At 43.0% G+C, this 16,416-nt stretch overlaps 27 non-coding genes across 27 annotated transcripts; all 27 read right to left on the minus strand.

Moving 5' to 3' along the window:
• Window positions 1-65: 65 nt before the first annotated feature.
• TRNAL-AAG (transfer RNA leucine (anticodon AAG)) lies at window positions 66-147 on the minus strand. The gene has a single exon. It is a non-coding gene; the product is annotated as a tRNA-Leu (tRNA).
• A 221-nt stretch (window positions 148-368) lies between these two features.
• Window positions 369-450, minus strand: TRNAL-AAG (transfer RNA leucine (anticodon AAG)). The gene has a single exon. It is a non-coding gene; the product is annotated as a tRNA-Leu (tRNA).
• A 221-nt stretch (window positions 451-671) lies between these two features.
• On the minus strand, window positions 672-753 carry TRNAL-AAG (transfer RNA leucine (anticodon AAG)). The gene has a single exon. It is a non-coding gene; the product is annotated as a tRNA-Leu (tRNA).
• Window positions 754-1,276: 523 nt separating this feature from the next.
• TRNAL-AAG (transfer RNA leucine (anticodon AAG)) lies at window positions 1,277-1,358 on the minus strand. Its single transcript has one exon. It is a non-coding gene; the product is annotated as a tRNA-Leu (tRNA).
• A 221-nt stretch (window positions 1,359-1,579) lies between these two features.
• On the minus strand, window positions 1,580-1,661 carry TRNAL-AAG (transfer RNA leucine (anticodon AAG)). Its single transcript has one exon. It is a non-coding gene; the product is annotated as a tRNA-Leu (tRNA).
• A 524-nt stretch (window positions 1,662-2,185) lies between these two features.
• On the minus strand, window positions 2,186-2,267 carry TRNAL-AAG (transfer RNA leucine (anticodon AAG)). Its single transcript has one exon. It is a non-coding gene; the product is annotated as a tRNA-Leu (tRNA).
• A 70-nt stretch (window positions 2,268-2,337) lies between these two features.
• Window positions 2,338-2,419, minus strand: TRNAL-AAG (transfer RNA leucine (anticodon AAG)). The gene has a single exon. It is a non-coding gene; the product is annotated as a tRNA-Leu (tRNA).
• A 221-nt stretch (window positions 2,420-2,640) lies between these two features.
• On the minus strand, window positions 2,641-2,722 carry TRNAL-AAG (transfer RNA leucine (anticodon AAG)). Its single transcript has one exon. It is a non-coding gene; the product is annotated as a tRNA-Leu (tRNA).
• A 221-nt stretch (window positions 2,723-2,943) lies between these two features.
• On the minus strand, window positions 2,944-3,025 carry TRNAL-AAG (transfer RNA leucine (anticodon AAG)). Its single transcript has one exon. It is a non-coding gene; the product is annotated as a tRNA-Leu (tRNA).
• Window positions 3,026-3,549: 524 nt separating this feature from the next.
• TRNAL-AAG (transfer RNA leucine (anticodon AAG)) lies at window positions 3,550-3,631 on the minus strand. The gene has a single exon. It is a non-coding gene; the product is annotated as a tRNA-Leu (tRNA).
• Window positions 3,632-3,701: 70 nt separating this feature from the next.
• On the minus strand, window positions 3,702-3,783 carry TRNAL-AAG (transfer RNA leucine (anticodon AAG)). The gene has a single exon. It is a non-coding gene; the product is annotated as a tRNA-Leu (tRNA).
• An 826-nt stretch (window positions 3,784-4,609) lies between these two features.
• Window positions 4,610-4,691, minus strand: TRNAL-AAG (transfer RNA leucine (anticodon AAG)). Its single transcript has one exon. It is a non-coding gene; the product is annotated as a tRNA-Leu (tRNA).
• A 221-nt stretch (window positions 4,692-4,912) lies between these two features.
• On the minus strand, window positions 4,913-4,994 carry TRNAL-AAG (transfer RNA leucine (anticodon AAG)). Its single transcript has one exon. It is a non-coding gene; the product is annotated as a tRNA-Leu (tRNA).
• A 524-nt stretch (window positions 4,995-5,518) lies between these two features.
• Window positions 5,519-5,600, minus strand: TRNAL-AAG (transfer RNA leucine (anticodon AAG)). Its single transcript has one exon. It is a non-coding gene; the product is annotated as a tRNA-Leu (tRNA).
• A 70-nt stretch (window positions 5,601-5,670) lies between these two features.
• Window positions 5,671-5,752, minus strand: TRNAL-AAG (transfer RNA leucine (anticodon AAG)). Its single transcript has one exon. It is a non-coding gene; the product is annotated as a tRNA-Leu (tRNA).
• A 221-nt stretch (window positions 5,753-5,973) lies between these two features.
• TRNAL-AAG (transfer RNA leucine (anticodon AAG)) lies at window positions 5,974-6,055 on the minus strand. Its single transcript has one exon. It is a non-coding gene; the product is annotated as a tRNA-Leu (tRNA).
• Window positions 6,056-6,582: 527 nt separating this feature from the next.
• Window positions 6,583-6,664, minus strand: TRNAL-AAG (transfer RNA leucine (anticodon AAG)). Its single transcript has one exon. It is a non-coding gene; the product is annotated as a tRNA-Leu (tRNA).
• A 70-nt stretch (window positions 6,665-6,734) lies between these two features.
• TRNAL-AAG (transfer RNA leucine (anticodon AAG)) lies at window positions 6,735-6,816 on the minus strand. Its single transcript has one exon. It is a non-coding gene; the product is annotated as a tRNA-Leu (tRNA).
• A 524-nt stretch (window positions 6,817-7,340) lies between these two features.
• Window positions 7,341-7,422, minus strand: TRNAL-AAG (transfer RNA leucine (anticodon AAG)). The gene has a single exon. It is a non-coding gene; the product is annotated as a tRNA-Leu (tRNA).
• Window positions 7,423-7,795: 373 nt separating this feature from the next.
• On the minus strand, window positions 7,796-7,877 carry TRNAL-AAG (transfer RNA leucine (anticodon AAG)). Its single transcript has one exon. It is a non-coding gene; the product is annotated as a tRNA-Leu (tRNA).
• A 526-nt stretch (window positions 7,878-8,403) lies between these two features.
• Window positions 8,404-8,485, minus strand: TRNAL-AAG (transfer RNA leucine (anticodon AAG)). Its single transcript has one exon. It is a non-coding gene; the product is annotated as a tRNA-Leu (tRNA).
• A 221-nt stretch (window positions 8,486-8,706) lies between these two features.
• On the minus strand, window positions 8,707-8,788 carry TRNAL-AAG (transfer RNA leucine (anticodon AAG)). Its single transcript has one exon. It is a non-coding gene; the product is annotated as a tRNA-Leu (tRNA).
• Window positions 8,789-9,008: 220 nt separating this feature from the next.
• TRNAL-AAG (transfer RNA leucine (anticodon AAG)) lies at window positions 9,009-9,090 on the minus strand. The gene has a single exon. It is a non-coding gene; the product is annotated as a tRNA-Leu (tRNA).
• A 373-nt stretch (window positions 9,091-9,463) lies between these two features.
• TRNAL-AAG (transfer RNA leucine (anticodon AAG)) lies at window positions 9,464-9,545 on the minus strand. The gene has a single exon. It is a non-coding gene; the product is annotated as a tRNA-Leu (tRNA).
• Window positions 9,546-9,615: 70 nt separating this feature from the next.
• TRNAL-AAG (transfer RNA leucine (anticodon AAG)) lies at window positions 9,616-9,697 on the minus strand. Its single transcript has one exon. It is a non-coding gene; the product is annotated as a tRNA-Leu (tRNA).
• Window positions 9,698-11,802: 2,105 nt separating this feature from the next.
• TRNAL-AAG (transfer RNA leucine (anticodon AAG)) lies at window positions 11,803-11,884 on the minus strand. The gene has a single exon. It is a non-coding gene; the product is annotated as a tRNA-Leu (tRNA).
• A 221-nt stretch (window positions 11,885-12,105) lies between these two features.
• Window positions 12,106-12,187, minus strand: TRNAL-AAG (transfer RNA leucine (anticodon AAG)). Its single transcript has one exon. It is a non-coding gene; the product is annotated as a tRNA-Leu (tRNA).
• Between the last annotated feature and the right edge of the window lie 4,229 nt (window positions 12,188-16,416).

The following is a 16,416-nucleotide window of genomic DNA, read 5'->3' on the forward strand; positions in this document are numbered from 1 at the left end:
ACAAAAGTCACCTCAGACTAATAAGCAAAAGCTTCATATTATTAATCCTAGGAAACAAACTAGGCTGACAGAGGTGGGATTCGAACCCACGCCCCCGAAAACACTGGTGCCTTAAACCAGCACCTTAGACCACTCGGCCACTCTACCTGGAAACAAAAGTCACCTCAGCCTAATAAGCAAAAGCTTCATATTATTAATCCTAGAAAACAAAGTAGGCTGATAGATGTGGGATTCGAACCCACGCCCCGAAGGGAATGGTGCCTTTAACCAGCGCCTTAGACCACTTGGCCACTCTACCCGAAAGCAAAAGTAAATTCAGTCTATTTAGCAAAAGCATCATATTATTAATCGTAGAAAACAAACTCTGCTGATAGAGGTGGAACTCGAACCCACGCCCCCGAAGAGACTGGTGCCTTCAACCAGCGCCTTAGACCACTCGGCCACTCTACCTGGAAACAAAAGTCACCTCAGACTAATAAGCAAAAGCTTCATATTATTAATCTTAGGAAACAAAGTAGGCTGATAGATGTGGGATTCGAACCCACGCCCCGAAGGGAATGGTGCCTTTAACCAGCGCCTTGGACCACTTGGCCACTCTACCAGAAAGCAAAAGTAAACTCAGTCTATTTAGCAAAAGCATCATATTATTAATCGTAGAAAACAAACTCTGCTGATACAGGTGGGATTCGAACCCACGCCCCCGAAGAGACTGGTGCCTTAAACCAGCGCCTTAGACCATTCGGCCACTCTACCTGGAAACAAAAGACACCTTAGACTAATAAGCAAAAGCTTCATATTATTAATCCTAGGAATTAAAGTAGGCTGACAGAGATGGGATTCGCACCCACGCCCCCGAAGAGACTGGTGCCTTCAACCAGCGCCTTAGACCACTCGGCCACTCTACCTGGAAACAAAAGACACCTTAGACTAATAAGCAAAAGCTTCATATTATTAATCCTAGAAAACAAAGTAGGCTGATAGATGTGGGATGCGAACCCACGCCCCGAAGGGAATAGAGCCTTAAACCAGTGCCTTAGACCACTCGGCCACTCTACCTGGAAACAAAAGACACCTTAGACTAATAAGCAAAGCTTCATATTATTAATCCTAGAAAACAAAGTAGGCTGATAGATGTGGGATTCGAACCCACGCCCCGAAGGGAATGGTGCCTTTAACCAGCGCCTTAGACCACTTGGCCACTCTACCCGAAAGCAAAAGTAAATTCAGTCTATTTAGCAAAAGCATCATATTATTAATCGTAGAAAACAAACTCTGCTGATAGAGGTGGGACTCGAACCCACGCATCCGAAGAGACTGGTGCCTTCAACCAGCGCCTTAGACCACTCGGCCACTCTACCTGGAAACAAAAGTCACCTCAGACTAATAAGCAAAAGCTTCATATTATTAATCTTAGGAAACAAAGTAGGCTGATAGATGTGGGATTCGAACACACGCCCCGAAGGGAATGGTGCCTTTAACCAGCGCCTTGGACCACTTGGCCACTCTACCAGAAAGCAAAAGTAAACTCAGTCTATTTAGCAAAAGCATCATATTATTAATCGTAGAAAACAAACTCTGCTGATAGAGGTGGGATTCGAACCCACGCCCCCGAAGAGACTGGTGCCTTAAACCAGCGCCTTAGACCATTCGGCCACTCTACCTGGAAACAAAAGACACCTTAGACTAATAAGCAAAAGCTTCATATTATTAATCCTAGGAATTAAAGTAGGCTGACAGAGATGGGATTCGCACCCACGCCCCCGAAGAGACTGGTGCCTTCAACCAGCGCCTTAGACCACTCGGCCACTCTACCTGGAAACAAAAGACACCTTAGACTAATAAGCAAAAGCTTCATATTATTAATCCTAGAAAACAAAGTAGGCTGATAGATGTGGGATGCGAACCCACGCCCCGAAGGGAATAGAGCCTTAAACCAGTGCCTTAGACCACTCGGCCACTCTACCTGGAAACAAAAGACACCTCAGACTAATAAGCAAAAGCTTCATATTATTAATCCTAGAAAACAAAGAAGGCTGATAGATGTGGGATGCGAACCCACGCCCCGAAGGGAATAGTGCCTTGAACCAGCTTCTTGGACCACTTGGCCACTCTAACCGAAAGCAAAAGTAAACTCAGTCTATTTAGCAAAAGCTTCATATTATTAATCGTAGAAAACAAACTCTGCTGATAGAGGTGGGATTCGAACCCACGCCCCCGAAGAGACTGGTGCCTTAAACCAGCGCCTTAGACCACTCGGCCACTCTACGTGGATACAAAAGTCACCTCAGACTAATAAGCAAAAGCTTCATATTATTAATATTAGGAAACAAAGTAGGCTGACAGAGGTGGGATTCGAACCCACGCCCCCGAAGAGACTGGTGCCTTAAAACAGCGCCTAAGACCACTCGGCCACTCTACCTGGAAACAAAAGACACCTCAGACTAATAAGCAAAAGCTTCATATTATTAATCCTAGAAAACAAAATAGGCTGATAGATGTGGGATTCGAACCCACGCCCCGAAGGGAATGGTGCGTTTAACCAGCGCCTTGGACCACTTGGCCACTCTACCCGAAAGCAAAAGTAAACTCAGTCTATTTAGCAAAAGCATCATATTATTAATCGTAGAAAACAAACTCTGCTGATAGAGGTGGGACTCGAACCCACGCCCCCGAAGAGACTGGTGCCTTAAACCAGCGCCTTAGACCATTCGGACACTCTACCTGGAAACAAAAGTCACCTCAGACTAATAAGCAAAAGCTTCATATTATTAATCTTAGGAAACAAAGTAGGCTGATAGATGTGGGATTCGAACACACGCCCCGAAGGGAATGGTGCCTTTAACCAGCGCCTTGGACCACTTGGCCACTCTACCAGAAAGCAAAAGTAAACTCAGTCTATTTAGCAAAAGCATCATATTATTAATCGTAGAAAACAAACTCTGCTGATAGAGGTGGGATTCGAACCCACGCCCCCGAAGAGACTGGTGCCTTAAACCAGCGCCTTAGACCATTCGGCCACTCTACCTGGAAACAAAAGACACCTTAGACTAATAAGCAAAAGCTTCATATTATTAATCCTAGGAATTAAAGTAGGCTGACAGAGATGGGATTCGCACCCACGCCCCCGAAGAGACTGGTGCCTTCAACCAGCGCCTTAGACCACTCGGCCACTCTACCTGGAAACAAAAGACACCTTAGACTAATAAGCAAAAGCTTCATATTATTAATCCTAGAAAACAAAGTAGGCTGATAGATGTGGGATGCGAACCCACGCCCCGAAGGGAATAGAGCCTTAAACCAGTGCCTTAGACCACTCGGCCACTCTACCTGGAAACAAAAGACACCTCAGACTAATAAGCAAAAGCTTCATATTATTAATCCTAGAAAACAAAGAAGGCTGATAGATGTGGGATGCGAACCCACGCCCCGAAGGGAATAGTGCCTTGAACCAGCTTCTTGGACCACTTGGCCACTCTAACCGAAAGCAAAAGTAAACTCAGTCTATTTAGCAAAAGCTTCATATTATTAATCGTAGAAAACAAACTCTGCTGATAGAGGTGGGATTCGAACCCACGCCCCCGAAGAGACTGGTGCCTTAAACCAGCGCCTTAGACCACTCGGCCACTCTACGTGGATACAAAAGTCACCTCAGACTAATAAGCAAAAGCTTCATATTATTAATATTAGGAAACAAAGTAGGCTGACAGAGGTGGGATTCGAACCCACGCCCCCGAAGAGACTGGTGCCTTAAAACAGCGCCTAAGACCACTCGGCCACTCTACCTGGAAACAAAAGACACCTCAGACTAATAAGCAAAAGCTTCATATTATTAATCCTAGAAAACAAAATAGGCTGATAGATGTGGGATTCGAACCCACGCCCCGAAGGGAATGGTGCGTTTAACCAGCGCCTTGGACCACTTGGCCACTCTACCCGAAAGCAAAAGTAAACTCAGTCTATTTAGCAAAAGCATCATATTATTAATCGTAGAAAACAAACTCTGCTGATAGAGGTGGGACTCGAACCCACGCCCCCGAAGAGACTGGTGCCTTAAACCAGCGCCTTAGACCATTCGGACACTCTTCCTGAAAACAAAAGACACCTTAGACTAATAAGCAAAAGCTTCATATTATTAATCCTAGGAATTAAAGTAGGCTGACAGAGATGGGATTCGCACCCACGCCCCCGAAGAGACTGGTGCCTTCAACCAGCGCCTTAGACCACTCGGCCACTCTACCTGGAAACAAAAGACACCTTAGACTAATAAGCAAAAGCTTCATATTATTAATCCTAGAAAACAAAGTAGGCTGATAGATGTGGGATGCGAACCCACGCCCCGAAGGGAATAGAGCCTTAAACCAGTGCCTTAGACCACTCGGCCACTCTACCTGGAAACAAAAGACACCTTAGACTAATAAGCAAAGCTTCATATTATTAATCCTAGAAAACAAAGTAGGCTGATAGATGTGGGATTCGAACCCACGCCCCGAAGGGAATGGTGCCTTTAACCAGCGCCTTAGACCACTTGGCCACTCTACCCGAAAGCAAAAGTAAATTCAGTCTATTTAGCAAAAGCATCATATTATTAATCGTAGAAAACAAACTCTGCTGATAGAGGTGGGACTCGAACCCACGCATCCGAAGAGACTGGTGCCTTCAACCAGCGCCTTAGACCACTCGGCCACTCTACCTGGAAACAAAAGTCACCTCAGACTAATAAGCAAAAGCTTCATATTATTAATCTTAGGAAACAAAGTAGGCTGATAGATGTGGGATTCGAACACACGCCCCGAAGGGAATGGTGCCTTTAACCAGCGCCTTGGACCACTTGGCCACTCTACCAGAAAGCAAAAGTAAACTCAGTCTATTTAGCAAAAGCATCATATTATTAATCGTAGAAAACAAACTCTGCTGATAGAGGTGGGATTCGAACCCACGCCCCCGAAGAGACTGGTGCCTTAAACCAGCGCCTTAGACCATTCGGCCACTCTACCTGGAAACAAAAGACACCTTAGACTAATAAGCAAAAGCTTCATATTATTAATCCTAGGAATTAAAGTAGGCTGACAGAGATGGGATTCGCACCCACGCCCCCGAAGAGACTGGTGCCTTCAACCAGCGCCTTAGACCACTCGGCCACTCTACCTGGAAACAAAAGACACCTTAGACTAATAAGCAAAAGCTTCATATTATTAATCCTAGAAAACAAAGTAGGCTGATAGATGTGGGATGCGAACCCACGCCCCGAAGGGAATAGAGCCTTAAACCAGTGCCTTAGACCACTCGGCCACTCTACCTGGAAACAAAAGACACCTCAGACTAATAAGCAAAAGCTTCATATTATTAATCCTAGAAAACAAAGAAGGCTGATAGATGTGGGATGCGAACCCACGCCCCGAAGGGAATAGTGCCTTGAACCAGCTTCTTGGACCACTTGGCCACTCTAACCGAAAGCAAAAGTAAACTCAGTCTATTTAGCAAAAGCTTCATATTATTAATCGTAGAAAACAAACTCTGCTGATAGAGGTGGGATTCGAACCCACGCCCCCGAAGAGACTGGTGCCTTAAACCAGCGCCTTAGACCACTCGGCCACTCTACGTGGATACAAAAGTCACCTCAGACTAATAAGCAAAAGCTTCATATTATTAATATTAGGAAACAAAGTAGGCTGACAGAGGTGGGATTCGAACCCACGCCCCCGAAGAGACTGGTGCCTTAAAACAGCGCCTAAGACCACTCGGCCACTCTACCTGGAAACAAAAGACACCTCAGACTAATAAGCAAAAGCTTCATATTATTAATCCTAGAAAACAAAATAGGCTGATAGATGTGGGATTCGAACCCACGCCCCGAAGGGAATGGTGCGTTTAACCAGCGCCTTGGACCACTTGGCCACTCTACCCGAAAGCAAAAGTAAACTCAGTCTATTTAGCAAAAGCATCATATTATTAATCGTAGAAAACAAACTCTGCTGATAGAGGTGGGACTCGAACCCACGCCCCCGAAGAGACTGGTGCCTTAAACCAGCGCCTTAGACCATTCGGCCACTCTTCCTGGAAACAAAAAGTCACCTCAGACTAATAAGCAAAAGCTTCATATTATTAATCCTAGGAAACAAATTAGGCTGACAGAGGTGGGATTCGCACCCACGCCCCCGAAGAGACTGGTGCCTTCAACCAGCGCCTTAGACCACTCGGCCACTCTACCTGGAAACAAAAGTCACCTCAGACTACTAAGCAAAAGCTTCATATTATTAATCCTAGAAAACAAAATAGGCTGATAGATTTGGGATTCGAACCCACGCCCCCGAAGAGACTGGTGCCTTCAACCAGCGCCTTAGACCACTCGGCCACTCTACCTGGAAACAAAAGTCACCTCAGACTACTAAGCAAAAGCTTCATATTATTAATCCTAGAAAACAAAATAGGCTGATAGATTTGGGATTCGAACCCACGCCCCCGAAGAGACTGGTGCCTTAAACCAGCGCCTTAGACCATTCGGCCACTCTACCTGGAAACAAACGTCACCTCAGACTAATAAGCAAAAGCTTCATATTATTAATCCTAGGAAACAAACTAGGCTGACAGAGGTGGGATTCGAACCCACGCCCCCGAAAACACTGGTGCCTTAAACCAGCACCTTAGACCACTCGGCCACTCTACCTGGAAACAAAAGTCACCTCAGACTAATAAGCAAAAGCTTCATATTATTAATCCTAGAAAACAAAGTAGGCTGATAGATGTGGGATTCGAACCCACGCCCCCGAAGAGACTGGTGCCTTAAACCAGCGCCTTAGACCATTCGGCCACTCTACCTGGAAACAAAAGACACCTTAGACTAATAAGCAAAAGCTTCATATTATTAATCCTAGGAATTAAAGTAGGCTGACAGAGGTGGGATTCGCACCCACGCCCCCGAAGAGACTGGTGCCTTCAACCAGCGCCTTAGACCACTCGGCCACTCTACCTGGAAACAAAAGACACCTTAGACTAATAAGCAAAAGCTTCATATTATTAATCCTAGAAAACAAAGTAGGCTGATAGATGTGGGATGCGAACCCACGCCCCGAAGGGAATAGAGCCTTAAACCAGTGCCTTAGACCACTCGGCCACTCTACCTGGAAACAAAAGACACCTCAGACTAATAAGCAAAAGCTTCATATTATTAATCCTAGAAAACAAAGTAGGCTGATAGATGTGGGATGCGAACCCACGCCCCGAAGGGAATAGTGCCTTGAACCAGCTTCTTGGACCACTTGGCCACTCTAACCGAAAGCAAAAGTAAACTCAGTCTATTTAGCAAAAGCTTCATATTATTAATCGTAGAAAACAAACTCTGCTGATAGAGGTGGGATTCGAACCCACGCCCCCGAAGAGACTGGTGCCTTAAACCAGCGCCTTAGACCACTCGGCCACTCTACGTGGAAACAAAAGTCACCTCAGACTAATAAGCAAAAGCTTCATATTATTAATATTAGGAAACAAAGTAGGCTGACAGAGGTGGGATTCGAACCCACGCCCCCGAAAAGACTGGTGCCTTAAAACAGCGCCTAAGACCACTCGGCCACTCTACCTGGAAACAACAGACACCTCAGACTAATAAGCAAAAGCTTCATATTATTAATACTAGAAAACAAAATAGGCTGATAGATGTGGGATTCGAACCCACGCCCCGAAGGGAATGGTGCGTTTAACCAGCGCCTTGGACCACTTGGCCACTCTACCCGAAAGCAAAAGTAAACTCAGTCTATTTAGCAAAAGCATCATATTATTAATCGTAGAAAACAAACTCTGCTGATAGAGGTGGGACTCGAACCCACGCCCCCGAAGAGACTGGTGCCTTAAACCAGCGCCTTAGACCATTCGGCCACTCTTCCTGGAAACAAAAGTCACCTCAGACTAATAAGCAAAAGCTTCATATTATTAATCCTAGGAAACAAAGTAGGCTGACAGAGGTGGGATTCGCACCCACGCCCCCGAAGAGACTGGTGCCTTCAACCAGCGCCTTAGACCATTCGGCCACTCTACCTGGAAACAAAAGTCACCTCAGACTACTAAGCAAAAGCTTCATATTATTAATCCTAGAAAACAAAATAGGCTGATAGATTTGGGATTCGAACCCACGCCCCCGAAGAGACTGGTGCCTTCAACCAGCGCCTTAGACCACTCGGCCACTCTACCTGGAAACAAAAGTCACCTCAGACTACTAAGCAAAAGCTTCATATTATTAATCCTAGAAAACAAAATAGGCTGATAGATTTGGGATTCGAACCCACGCCCCCGAAGAGACTGGTGCCTTAAACCAGCGCCTTAGACCATTCGGCCACTCTACCTGGAAACAAAAGTCACCTCAGACTAATAAGCAAAAGCTTCATATTATTAATCCTAGGAAACAAACTAGGCTGACAGAGGTGGGATTCGAACCCACGCCCCCGAAAACACTGGTGCCTTAAACCAGCACCTTAGACCACTCGGCCACTCTACCTGGAAACAAAAGTCACCTCAGACTAATAAGCAAAAGCTTCATATTATTAATCCTAGAAAACAAAGTAGGCTGATAGATGTGGGATTCGAACCCACGCCCCGAAGGGAATGGTGCCTTTAACCAGCGCCTTAGACCACTTGGCCACTCTACCCGAAAGCAAAAGTAAATTCAGTCTATTTAGCAAAAGCATCATATTATTAATCGTAGAAAACAAACTCTGCTGATAGAGGTGGGACTCGAACCCACGCCCCCGAAGAGACTGGTGCCTTCAACCAGCGCCTTAGACCACTCGGCCACTCTACCTGGAAACAAAAGTCACCTCAGACTAATAAGCAAAAGCTTCATATTATTAATCTTAGGAAACAAAGTAGGCTGATAGATGTGGGATTCGAACCCACGCCCCGAAGGGAATGGTGCCTTTAACCAGCGCCTTGGACCACTTGGCCACTCTACCAGAAAGCAAAAGTAAACTCAGTCTATTTAGCAAAAGCATCATATTATTAATCGTAGTAACAAACTCTGCTGATAGAGGTGGGATTCGAACCCACGCCCCCGAAGAGACTGGTGCCTTAAACCAGCGCCTTAGACCATTCGGCCACTCTAACTGGAAACAAAAGACACCTTAGACTAATAAGCAAAAGCTTCATATTATTAATCCTAGGAATTAAAGTAGGCTGACAGAGATGGGATTCGCACCCACGCCCCCGAAGAGACTGGTGCCTTCAACCAGCGCCTTAGACCACTCGGCCACTCTACCTGGAAACAAAAGACACCTTAGACTAATAAGCAAAAGCTTCATATTATTAATCCTAGAAAACAAAGTAGGCTGATAGATGTGGGATGCGAACCCACGCCCCGAAGGGAATAGAGCCTTAAACCAGTGCCTTAGACCACTCGGCCACTCTAACCGAAAGCAAAAGTAAACTCAGTCTATTTAGCAAAAGCTTCATATTATTAATCGTAGAAAACAAACTCTGCTGATAGAGGTGGGATTCGAACCCACGCCCCCGAAGAGACTGGTGCCTTAAACCAGCGCCTTAGACCACTCGGCCACTCTACGTGGATACAAAAGTCACCTCAGACTAATAAGCAAAAGCTTCATATTATTAATATTAGGAAACAAAGTAGGCTGACAGAGGTGGGATTCGAACCCACGCCCCCGAAGAGACTGGTGTCTTAAAACAGCGCCTAAGACCACTCGGCCACTCTACCTGGAAACAAAAGACACCTCAGACTAATAAGCAAAAGCTTCATATTATTAATCCTAGAAAACAAAATAGGCTGATAGATGTGGGATTCGAACCCACGCCCCGAAGGGAATGGTGCGTTTAACCAGCGCCTTGGACCACTTGGCCACTCTACCCGAAAGCAAAAGTAAACTCAGTCTATTTAGCAAAAGCATCATGAATGAATGAATGAAATGGTTGTTTAATGTGCATAAAAAAAGCCTAATGGCTCACGAGATTATACACAGATAGAAATATACAAAAAAATCCAATATAGTCACAGAAGAAGTTGATTTCGAGATCTAGTGTAGTATGTTAAAAATTAATTAAGCAAGAAGTCCGATATACTAATTGGAAGCCAATTAAATCAAATTAATTTAGTGTATCATAGTAGAAAGCAAGTATTTAAATTTAGGAAGTTAAATTAGGCCATGATAAGGGTGTAGTCAAGGGCCAAAATATAAATGAAAGTTTAATGTTAAAGCCAATAATGCCGATTAAGCCTCGTCCATGGCATGTCCACAAAGTTCTGAAGGATGCTTCTGTTTATCAAGTAATTTCCCATAAAAGGTCTTTATAACCGAGCCCGAAGGCCAAATGGCAGGGTTACACAAATTGGAGAAGTCCTTGGCGTCACAACTGACGTAAAAAGAAGTATGATCTGCGTCCGGGTTTTTGGGTTGGAGCCTGATGCATGACGTTGAAGAGATGCCAAAGTCCTCAATGAGCACCGTTTGTAGGTCCTGCGAAAGTAAGTTCGCCTCTAATCTGCTAACGAATATAGCCTTTCGAGAAGGCCTGCGATCGTCGATCTTCCTGGTAACACCTTTAATCCGTGAGTTAACCAAGGTTCCAAAGTGAGTCCTACTGGTTCGGTTTTTAGAACCAGGTCCAGCAGGCTGGGTTCGCGTCTTCGTGACGGCAGGCTGAGATGCAGCAGCGGTTTCAAGAACAGTGGCATGAGACCGTGGCGAGTGGAAATCACTAGATTCGGGTGAAAATGTTGCCAACTGGGACTGGGACAAGGTCCGATGAGCATCGCCATCCGTCAAAGCGAACGGCAATGCTGTCCCAGTATCATCAGATGGACGATGGCGCAATTCGTCACGCAAACTGTGGTTTTCAGTCTCAAGTTGTAGCAATCGCTCTTCGAGACCATCAATACGCGATGTAAGGGTCCCGACGAGAGTGCCCCAAGATTCAAGTTTCATCAAAATTTGATCAAGTATAGACCCGCGGTCTCGTGTTAAACTGTCAACCTGAAGCAACTCATTCAGAGCTTCGTGCACCTGGGTCATGGAGACGTAATCACCAGCACCAGGCGCAGCCGGAGCTGTAGAAGAACTGGAATCAAGCGGATTCGTCGTCAGTGTAGCGTTAGCAGATCGAGTAATAACAGGCGATCTCAATTTGTTGGTCGATTTGGCCCTACAGCCCGGACAAGCGACGTCTTTGGAGACGCAACGCATGTGTAACGGTTCATTACAAGTTAGAGAACAGCTACATTGTCGCTGGACTTCAGTGATAGGTTTGTTGCACACGAAGCAAGTAACCATTGTCAGTTTATAGGCCGAAACCCCAATATTAATGACATATGAGTGATTGTAGCAGACGACGCAAGTATTGAGGTAAGTCTGAATATGTCCATCCAAATATTCTCCGACAGCGTTACGGCAGAACAATCGGCCGGAACGATGTTAGAGCCTTGTTAGCAACTTCGATTTGCTCGAAAATGGCATAAAACACGTAAAAAGTGTCAAAATAGGTCAAATACCTTAAGCGGAAGGCTACATGAAGTAGAATTCACAAAAAACCGCACTGAAATCGCGCTAGAAACCGACAAACGGTCAAAGTGAAAGCGGACCGCGTTGTACACGGTTGAGCACTCGTTACTAATAATAATGAAATCATATTATTAATCGTAGAAAACAAACTCTGCTGATAGAGGTGGGACTCCAACCCACGCCCCCGAAGAGACTGGTGCCTTAAACCAGCGCCTTAGACCACTCGTCAACTCTACCTGGAAACAAAAGTCACCTCAGACTAATAAGCAAAAGCTTCATATTATTAATCCTAGAAAACAAAATAGGCTGATAGATGTGGGATTCGAACCCACGCCCCCGAAGAGCCTGGTGCCTTAAACCAGCGCCTTAGACCACTCGGCCACTCTACCTGGAAACAAAAGACACCTCAGACTAATAAGCAGAAGCTTCATATTATTAATCCTAGAAAACAAAGTAGGCTGATAGATGTGGGATTCGAACCCACGCCCCGAAGGGAATGGTGCCTTTAACCCGCGCCTTGGACCACTTGGCCACTCTACCCGAAAGCAAAAGTAAACTCAGTCTATTTAGCAAAAGCATCATATTATTAATCGCAGAAAACAAACTCTGCTGATAGAGGTGGGACTCGAACCCACGCCCCCGAAGAGACTGGTGCCTTCAACCAGCGCCTTAGACCACTCGGCCACTCTACCTGGAAACAAAAGACACCTCAGACTAATAAGCAAAAGCTTCATATTATTAATCCTAGGAAACAAAGTAGGCTGATAGATGTGAAATGCGAACCCACGCCCCGAAGGGAATGGTGCCTTAAGCCAGCTTCTTGGACCAGACAAGGACATTGGTTAAAGAATTTTTAGCTTTCCGATGCTTTTGAAATGAAAGCAATGTCTTTTTACTGTTTTCCTACTACAAATTTGTCATAGCGTTGGTGTTGGGTAAAAAACTGAAGTACAGTCAAAACAAAACTGGAGACTTCAGTTACGGTTTTACTATCCATTAAAAGCACTCAAAACCTTTTAAAACCCATGATTATTAAAATTATATTAAAAATCTAATGATATTACTAACTTCGAAGACATAAAACTGAAAAGAAAATCCTACAACGAAAGCTTACGATGAGAGAGAGAGAGAGAGAGAGAGAGGGAAAACGAAAGCGTGCGGGGGGAGTGAGATCGCTAGCGTACGCGATGGCGATACGAAGAGAGAGGGAACCCCAGATCGGAGGGAAACGAAGCTCCGCTGCCTGCCTGGTATATTAGTGAGAGGGGGAAGGAGGAGAGGGGGAATCCCGCTCGGAGAGGAGAGAGAGAGGAAAGAAAGTTAGTTTCAATCTCGCGGGCTTTTTTGAGTGAAAGAAACAAGTTGATAATTTTCGTACACTACTGCACTTTGTGCGCGTGATACATCAGAGATTATGCTGGATGGTTAGGTTAGGTTTCGTAAAATAGAGGGGACGGTTTACGGTCATAGTGATTTCTGGTTTAGGGGATCCAGGATTTTGTTTTAGATACATTATTTGATTCGTATGGTTTTTAAAAATTATTCTTTAGTGGGGTGCACAATTTAGTTTCATTAATATTATTTGAAATGTGACGTTATTAGAAATTAAGGGCATACACGATTGTGTTTCAGACATATTTTTAGCTGTACGATTTATTGGAGATCAACTATACGGGGGGGGGTCACGTGAGGCGTGTAAAATTAGTATTGAGGCCCAGCCCTTGGGCCATCTTGTTGTATGCATATACATGTATAGAAAGCCTTCTCTCACTGAGGGGTGATTCGATACGGTGGGGTTCCTTTCTAAATTACATAGACATCAGGTTCACGTTCAATAGACCCGTAAGTTGATGGATTTATTTTTTTTTGGCAAAGAAAAACTGAAATTGGTTACTGCGAGGGTTTATTTCTGATTGTTTTGATTTTATACGATTTACGTAAAGAGAAAAAATGTAAACTAAACTAGAAATGGCACCTTATAGTGTCGTGGTCACTGTATTTTGCGTGTATTGAATTGGGCATGGATTTCTCAAGTTTATGTGGCACTTTTCGTAACTGTATAGTGTATGCGAGCCAATGTATAGAGTAGAGAGAGGATTAGACGGTGTATCCCTCCCTCTAAGCGCGCTTTTGTAAGAGGCGATACAGTACGTGCCTGGTAGGGGGATGACACTGAGCTAAGAGATAGAAGGGTATGACGTTTGCATACGTAGAACTGACATTACTCTATGAGTAATGCCACTAAGTATGCAATCGTCACACCCTTTTATCTCTTAGCTCAGTGTAATCCCCCTACTGGGCGCGCAAAGTAGTCCCTGATACAAGAGCGCGACCAGAGGGAGGGATACACCGTCTACACCCCCTCTACCAGTAGTCCGTTACTAGTCTATAGCCTTAGATCGTTGTTGGGTGATGTCCAACCTTAGCACATTGGAAGCACACGGACTAATGCAAAATGATTTTTGCCTTGTTTGAGAATAATAAAATAAAGGGGGCTAGATAAAATTCATTCCCTCTCACCTTTAGAAAAAACGATATATAGACATGGAGACTGGGGAGTTCTCGCTAGCGAGCATATATCATTATTATTAAATTGGGCATGAAATTGTTTTTCACCATCACACTGTAAAAAATAACTGTTGAAAGTACGGTAATTTTACTGGCAGAAAATTACCAGGAAAGTTACCGTTAAATTACAGGTTTTTTTTACCGTTAACATCAACATTAATTTTAACGTGAAACTTACAATTAAAAACGTGATATATGTGCAAGTATAGTATAGTTAGTTTAACAGAAACGTTACTGTGGTGTCAACAGTAAATTGTACCTGATTGCTACTATTATTTTCAAATAAAATGACGGTAAAAAACAACGACGTTATTTTTCACGTAAAGCTTGCAATTAAAAACCTGATATATGTGCAAGTATAGTATAGTTAGTTTAACAGAAACGTTACTGTGGTGTCAACAGTAAATTGTACCTGATTTCTACTATTATTTTCAAATAAAATGACGGTAAAAAACAACGACGTTATTTTTCACGTAAAGCTTGCAATTAAAAACCTGATATATGTGCAAGTATAGTATAGTTAGTTTAACAGAAACGTTACTGTGGTGTCAACAGTAAATTGTACTTGATTGCTACTATTATTTTCAAATAAAATGACGGTAAAAAACAACGACGTTATTTTTCACGTAAAGCTTGCAATTAAAAACCTGATATATGTGCAAGTATAGTATAGTTAGTTTAACAGAAACGTTACTGTGGTGTCAACAGTAAATTGTACCTGATTTCTACTATTATTTTCAAATAAAATGACGGTAAAAAACAACGACGTTATTTTTCACGTAAAGCTTGCAATTAAAAACCTGATATATGTGCAAGTATAGTATAGTTAGTTTAACAGAAACGTTACTGTTGTACCCATATTAAACAATCAACATTAGAAATTTAGCTTCAAAACTGATTTATTTTTGCAATGAAATTTTGAAACAAAAAAAGCAGTATTTTGCTATATATCTTCAAAAATTTGAACTATTTCAAATTAAAGTAAAATAATAAGACCAAAAAAAATAACAACAATAAGTTTGAAGCTGACCAACTAGCCTGAAACATCAGATGTTTGCATAGCTATTTTGTTAACAATACCCAGAACTCTTCTATTCATGCCACGCCTCTTTCCCTTACTGCCAGTTGACGGATTTATTTTCAATAGACATCTTTGAACATTTAAAGATAATTTAATTTAAATACTAAATAGCAAATAAGTAAACGCACAGCAGTCGCTATACCTTTGAATGTATTCCAGCGTCAGCATACAATTATCTGGGTATTGTATGTTCAAAACATAAAAAGAAGCAAACCAAATTGTAACCGCTGACACGAAGTTACTGATATCTTTGATGACCACCTTTCCATCAATTGCGATCACGAATTCAGCTTCAAGAAATCTCGAAGTCCCTATTAATAATTCAAATAAAATAGCATTAAAAGTTCAAGACCATAGAGATAAAACGACCATAAATAGATAATACAAACCAAAAGCTATGATAACTGGGGTTGAAGGAAGTGTTTTAGATTCTTCTAGACTAGAAATCGTGTCTGTCATCTTTATCGATAAATATAATTTAGTTTTCTCTCAAACCTCCAAAAACAATTGTAACAACTTACAGGTTTTAATTGAAAAAAATACTCTAGCTTCTCGTGGAAATAGTCGGCGAGCATGAAAAATAAGGCTTGAACCTCGGCAGGTTTTGAATCTTCTATAGAAGAAATCTCATCCAACGCTTCTTCCAAAAAACGAGATTTCTTGGCTTGGTTTTTGAAGAAACAGTAGATTCTTGGGGATTCATCTTCCAAACTTGAAACCATTTTTTCTTTCATATTAAAACCCATTAATTCTTCAGCATGAGCAAAGAAGCCTTTCTCATTAAACAACAGGGGAAATTCCACTTGAATTTCCAACACGGTCATTTTCCCTTCATTTATCAAGAGTCTTTGTAAATTGTATGTTTCAAGAAATAAATTCATGGTTTCTGTGTCAAAACGGTCTTCCCTAAAAAGTCTCTTTAGTTGGATTGCTTTGCCTTGCATTTCTAAATGCTGCCTTGGAGTCACTGACGGTGAAAATTTAACACAACCATAGCTATCCTGAATCAGAACTCTAGCTGCTTTTGGTTTCTGGTTATTAGCTGCGTCTAGATTATCGACATTTTCTGAGGTTGAGTTATCAGTATTTTCCGGGCCAGTAATGTTTTTGGGCTTCTTGGGTTTACGCACTCTGATGGGCTGGTTTCTAACTACATTATCAACTTTGGCCACCAACTGGTTCAAAAGAGACAAGTAGCCGTTTCCAACTATCTCACTTCCAATCTTGTCTTGTAAGCTATTTGGATACTGAAGAACAATTTTCCTGGCCAGA

The sequence above is a fragment of the Phalangium opilio genome, unplaced genomic scaffold (genome assembly GCF_054372755.1).
Source record: "Phalangium opilio isolate 3A_F unplaced genomic scaffold, DU_Popi_V2 ptg000061l_1, whole genome shotgun sequence".
NCBI lineage: Eukaryota > Metazoa > Arthropoda > Arachnida > Opiliones > Phalangiidae > Phalangium > Phalangium opilio.